Source organism: Chiloscyllium plagiosum, chromosome 24 (assembly GCF_004010195.1).
Source record: "Chiloscyllium plagiosum isolate BGI_BamShark_2017 chromosome 24, ASM401019v2, whole genome shotgun sequence".
NCBI classification, from domain to species: Eukaryota; Metazoa; Chordata; class Chondrichthyes; order Orectolobiformes; family Hemiscylliidae; genus Chiloscyllium; species Chiloscyllium plagiosum.
In genome coordinates, this window is record NC_057733.1 from 55048861 (window position 1) to 55054986 (window position 6126).

Sequence of the window (6126 nt, forward strand, 5' to 3'; positions counted from 1 at the left end):
ACTTGAAAGGGTTCAGAAAAGATTTACAAGGATGTTGCCAGGGTTGGAGGATTTGAGCTGAATAGACCGAGGGCTAGTTTTCCTGGAGTGTCAGAGGCTGAGAGGTGACTTTATAGAGGCTTATAAAATCATGAGGGGCATGGATAGGGTGAATGACAGGTGTATTTTCCCTAGGGTGGGGGAATTCAAGACTGGGGTCATATGTTTTAGGTAAGAGGAGAAAGATTTTAAAAAGACATGAGGGGAAACTCTTTTCAGAGAGAGTGGTTTATGTGTGGAATGAACTGCCAGAAGAAGTGATGGATGTACGTAAACTTACAGCATTTAAAAGACATTTGGATAAGTTCATGAATAGGAAAGGTTTGGAGGGTTATGGGCTGAGTGCAGGTAGGTGGATCTAGTTTAGTTTGGCATTGACTGGTTGGGCTGGAGGGTCTTTTTCTCGGCTGTATAACTCCACAACCCTACACTGTTTCCATCAAACACTCGCAGGACAAGGACAACAGGGGGTTAGATACTGAGTAAAGCTAACTCTCCATAATCAGAGACCCCCAAGTAACAAGGACAATTAGAGATAGGCCCTAACTGATAACCCAACCAGTGACACCCACATACAATGCATGAATAAAACAAAGTAGGTATAAAAGATGTTGAGAGACCATTTTCAGAAGCAGGACGGCTGTTCACCCTAGAGTACTGGCTGATATTTACATTTGACTAGTCGAATGTCAAACATTACCAGCCCATTGCTGTTAGTGTGAGCTTGCTGTATATAAACTGGTGGCTGCATTTTCTACATTTTGACCAGTGACACTGAGAATGGTTCAACTTCTCTGGGATAAACAGGAAGAGTCCACAATTAATAAATCAGCTGTGAATTGATGTTCACTCTCTAACAGTGCAGTCTGCACATTTGGAATGTGAGCTGTTGTCTTTTTCAACTCATACAAAAATAAGGAACCAACTGGAGAACAGGCCAATATAATAAAGCAAAGAACTGCAGATGCTGGAGATCTGAAACAAAAATAAAAACTGCTGGAGAAACTCAACAAGTCTGGCAGCAGCTGTGGGAAGAAAGCAGAGTTAACATTTCATGAGCAGACTCTGTTACAGTCCCTATGGATTGGAGGGTAGCTAATGTAACCTCTGTACTTTCACAGGGAGGTAGAGAGAAAAAGGGAATTCTAACAGGTCCGTCTGATATCAGAAGGTGGGGAAATGCGAGAGTCCATTATAAGAGATTTAGTAACCGAGCACTTGGAAAATAGTGACAAGATCAGTGGCACTTGGCAGTGTGGAGGAACAGAGGGATCTGGGTGTGCAAGTACATAGATCCCTCAAAGTTGCCACCCAAGTGTTTTGGCTTTCATTAACAGGGGGTTGAGTTTAAGAGCTGTGAGGTTTTGCTGCAGCTCTACAAGTCCTTGGTGAGACCACACTTGGAATATTATGTCCAGTTCTGGTCGCCTTACTATAGGAAAGATACAGAGGCTTTGGAGAGGGTACAAAAAAGGTTTACCAGGATGCTGCCTGGACTGGAGGGCTTGTCTTATGAAGAAAGGTTGAATAGGCTTGGACTTTTCTCTCTGGAGAGAAGGAGGAAGAGAGGAGACATGATCGAGGTATAGAAGATAATGAGAGGCGGGGATAGAATCACTAGCCAGAGACTTTTCCCCAGGGCAGGATTGACTGGTATGAGAAGTCATAGTTTGAAGATATTAGGAGGAAGGTATAAAGGAGACATTAGAGGTCGGTTCTTTACGCAGAGAGTAGTGAATGCATAGAATGCGTTGCCAGCTGTGGTGGTGGAAGCAGAGTCATTGGGGACATTTAAGTGACTGCTGGACATGCACATGGACAGCAGTGAGTTGAGGGGTGTGTAGGTTAAGTTATTATATTAAACCTCGGCACAACATCGTGGGCTGAAGGGCCTGTTCTGTGCTGTACTTTTCTATGTTCTATGTCTATTCCTCTCAACACCAACTCAGCCACTTACAATTTAAAAAGCTTTCTGCTTACCTTTTTTTTCTTCCAAGTGGATCTTTTATTACATAATCCACATTCCGTGCTGTACTTTTCTATGTTCTATCAGACAGTCGGCGTGGATATACAAAAGGGAAGTCACACTTGAGAAATCTATTGGAATTTTTCAAGGATGTGAAACTAGTAGCGTTGATAAGGGAGAGCCAGTGGATGTGGTTTAGTTGAACTTTCAGAAGGTTTTCAATAGGGTCTCACAGAAGAGATTGCTATTTAAAATGTAAGCACGTGGCATTGGGGTGGAGTAGTGACATGGATAGAAACTGGTTGGCAGACAGAAAGCAAAGAGCAAGGGTCGCTGGCTGTTTTTCTGAGTAACAGGTAGTAAGTGACTTGTGGGGTACCGCAGGGATGAGTGCCAGGACCCCAGCTTTTCACAATAATTAATCATTTCGATGGTGGAACAAAATGTAATATCTCCAAGTTTGCAGATGACACAAAGCTGGGTGGGAGGGTGAGCTGTGAGGAGGATACAGAGATGTTGCAGTGCGATTTGAGTTAGGGTCAGTACTGAAAGAGTGCTGCACTGTTGGAGGGTCAGTACTGAGGGAGTGCCGCACTGTTGGAGGGTCAATGCTGAGGGAGTGCCGCACTGTCAGAGGGTCACTGCTGAGGGAATGCTGTGCTGTGGAAGGGTCAGTGCAAAGGGAGTGCTGCACTGTCAGAGGGTCAGTGCTGAGGGAATACTGCACTTTAAAGGAACAGTGTTGAGGGAGTGCTGCACTGTCATTGGAGTCAGTGCTGAGGGAGTGCCGCACTTTCAAGGGCCGGTGCTGAGGGAGTACCACACTGTCAGAGGGTCAGTGCTGAGGGAGTGCTGCACTGTCAGAGGGTCAGTGCTGAGGGAGCGCCGCACTGTCGGAGGGTCAGTGCTGAGGGAGTGCCGCACTGTCGGAGGGTTAGCCGTGGACACTGGGTTATGTTGGTGAATATTTCGTTAAACAGGTGTGGGAGTGTGGTTTACCTCATCCCAAACAGTATCCAGCTCTGAGAATTGTTCCAAAGGTCAGTTATTCTGAATTTCCTCCCCCTGCTGAACCAACTGTTCACGAGTATGAAAAGACAACTTTCAGAAGCTCTGAGTCTGTTTTTAGTGGTGATGCTGAGGAAGGAATGTTGGCCCAGGTATTGAGATCATTCCCAGCTCCTGATCTCACACTGTTGCAGGAATGTTTGGTTCCAACCTATTGACTGACACCAACACAGACGCTTCGGATGAACAACTTCATGTCTAATTCAGACCATGTGGTTCTCTGACCCTGCACCAGGAAATAATAGGAACTTTGTGTAACTGGGACTCAATCGGAACCAGGCCTCACTGAGAAACAAAGGAACATATAACTTGTAGCATATTGATTCCATTCCGGCATAGTGCAGAACAGCAGAATTCTACATCAAACTCCATGCTGAATCTACTTGTGAGCTTTTCAAGGTAACAGTGAAGAGGTAAATTTACTCCACATCTGTCACTGCCCACCAACCCTTGGGGAACGATGCAGCACTCCCAAGTACCGACAGTGCAGCGCTCCCTCAGTGCTGACCCTCCAACAGTGCGGCACTCCCTCAGCACCGACCCTCCCACAGTGCGGCACTCCCTAAGCACTGACCCTCCGACAGTGCGGCACTCCCTCAGCACTGACCTTCCGACAGTGCGGCACTCCCTCAGCACTGACCCTCCAACAGTGCGGCACTCCCTCAGCACTGACCCTCCGACAGTGCGGCACTCCCTCAGCACTGATCCTCCAACAGTGCGGCACTCCCTCAGCACTGACCCTCCGACAGTGCGCGCTCCCTCAGTACTGACCCTCTGACAATGCGACACTCCCTCAGCACTGACCCTCCGACAGTGCAGCACTCCCTCAGTTCTGATCTTCCGACAGTGCGGCACTCCCTCAGCACTGACCCTCCGACAGTGCGCGCTCCCTCAGTACTGACCCTCTGACAATGCGACACTCCCTCAGCACTGACCCTCCGACAGTGCAGCACTCCCTCAGTTCTGATCTTCCGACAGTGCGGCACTCCCTCAGCACTGACGTTCTGACAGTGCGGTGCTCCCTCAGTAGTGACCCTCCGATAGTGCAGTACTCCTTCTAAGCTGCTCTTGAAGTTCCGTATGGTTTGTTTTCTGTGTTGAAGTCATTACTTGAACATCACTTTTAGTCAGCATGTTGACACTTGAACTTGATTATTGTACACCAGGTGGCAGCATCACACTGAGGTTGTCATTATTATGGCATTTGGAAGGATTTCAGAGCCAACCTCATGGGGAAAATACTGAAAACAACTGCGCAAGTTGGATATCAGAAAGAAAAATGTAAATTTTGGAGAAAACTGAGGAGCTCTGTTTCCAATCCTGTGACACTTCTTCAACTCATGGGAGAGACCTCCCCAACCTCAGCCAATGCCCCCACACCCTTTAAACCCCAGCACGATTCTAACATTCTGAGGAAGGGTCACTGGACCTGAAATATTAACTTTGAGTTTAATACACTGATGCTGCCAGACCTGCTGAACATTTCCAGCAACTTCTGTTTTTGTTTCTAACAAGCAATGCAATGAACAAACCTTCACTGTCCTACCAATAATGCAGACCAATTTCAACTAACTTTACTGTCACAGGTGAGTTAATGGACTGGTAAAACGTGTTTTTGAATGATCTGGTCGTGGCGTTGAAGCTTCAAGACAGACACGTGAGCAGATAATAATTCAAGAGCAGCACTGAGGGAGTGCCGCATTGTCGGAGGGTCAGTGCTGAGGGAGTGCCGCACTGTGGGAGGGTCAGTGCTGAGGGAGTGCCGCACTGTCGGAGGGTCAGTGCTGAGGGAGTGCCGCACTGTCGGAGGGTCAGTGCTGAGGGAGTGCTGCACTGTCAGAGGGTCAGTGCTGAGGGGGTGCCGCACTGTCAGAGGGTCAGTGCTGAGGGAGCGCCGCACTGTCGGAGGGTCAGTACTGAGGGAGTGCCGCACTGTCGGAGGGTCAGTGCTGAGGGAGCGCCGCACTGTTGGAGGGTCAGTGCTGAGGGAGTGCCGCACTGTAGGAGGGTCAGTGCTGAGGGAGTGCCGCGCTGTCGGAGGGTCAGTTCTGAGGGAGTGCTGCACAGTTGGAGGGTCAGTGCTGAGGGAGTGCCACACTGTCGGAGGGTCAATGTTGAGGGAGCGCCGCACTGTCAGAGGGTCTGTGCTGAGGGAGTGCCGCACTGTTGGAGGGTCAGTGCTGAGGGAGTGCCACTGTTGGAGGGTCAGTGCTGAGGGAGTGCCGCACTGTTGGAATGTCAGTACTGAGGGAGTGCCACACTGTCAGAGGGTCAGTGCTGAGGGAGTGCCATACTCTCAGAGGGACAGTGCTGACGGAGTGCCGCACTGTTGAAGGGTCAGTACTGAGGGAGTGCCACACTGTCAGAGGGTCAGTGCTGAGGGAGTGCTGCACTGTCGGAGGGTTAGTACTGAGGGAGTGCTGCACAGTCAGAGGGTCAACGCAGATGGAGTGCTGCGCTGAGGGAGTGCCGCAGTGTCAGAGGGTCAGTGCTGAGGGAATGCCGCACTGTTGGAGGGTAAGTGCCTAGGGAGTGCCGCACTGTCAGAGGGTCAATGCTGAGGGAGTGCTGCACTGTCGGAGGGTCTATGCTGAGGGAATGCTGCACTGTTGGAGGATTTGTTACTGAGGGATTGTGGCACTGTCGGAGGGTCATTACTGTGGGAATAACAGGCTTTTTTCAAGTTCATTCATGTGGTGTGATTGTCACTGGCTGGGCCATCATTATTGGCCATCCCTACTTGCACTTGAGAAAGCGATGGTTTGGAGATGCAGGTGTTGGACTGGGGTGTACAAAGTTAAAAATCACACAACACCAGGTTATAGTCCAACTATAACCTGGTGTTGTGTGATTTTTAACTTTGAGAAAGCGAGGTGGGCTTGAGCTGCCTTCTTGAATCAGTTCAGTTCACTTGGTGTATCTGCTTTTTTTTAATCGATGTCTTTAGTGAAGAAATTCCAGAATTATGACCCAGTGACACAGTGATATATTTCCAAGTCAGGATGGTTTGTGGCTGAGAGGGGAAATTGCAAGGGGTGTTCCCTGGGGTACTG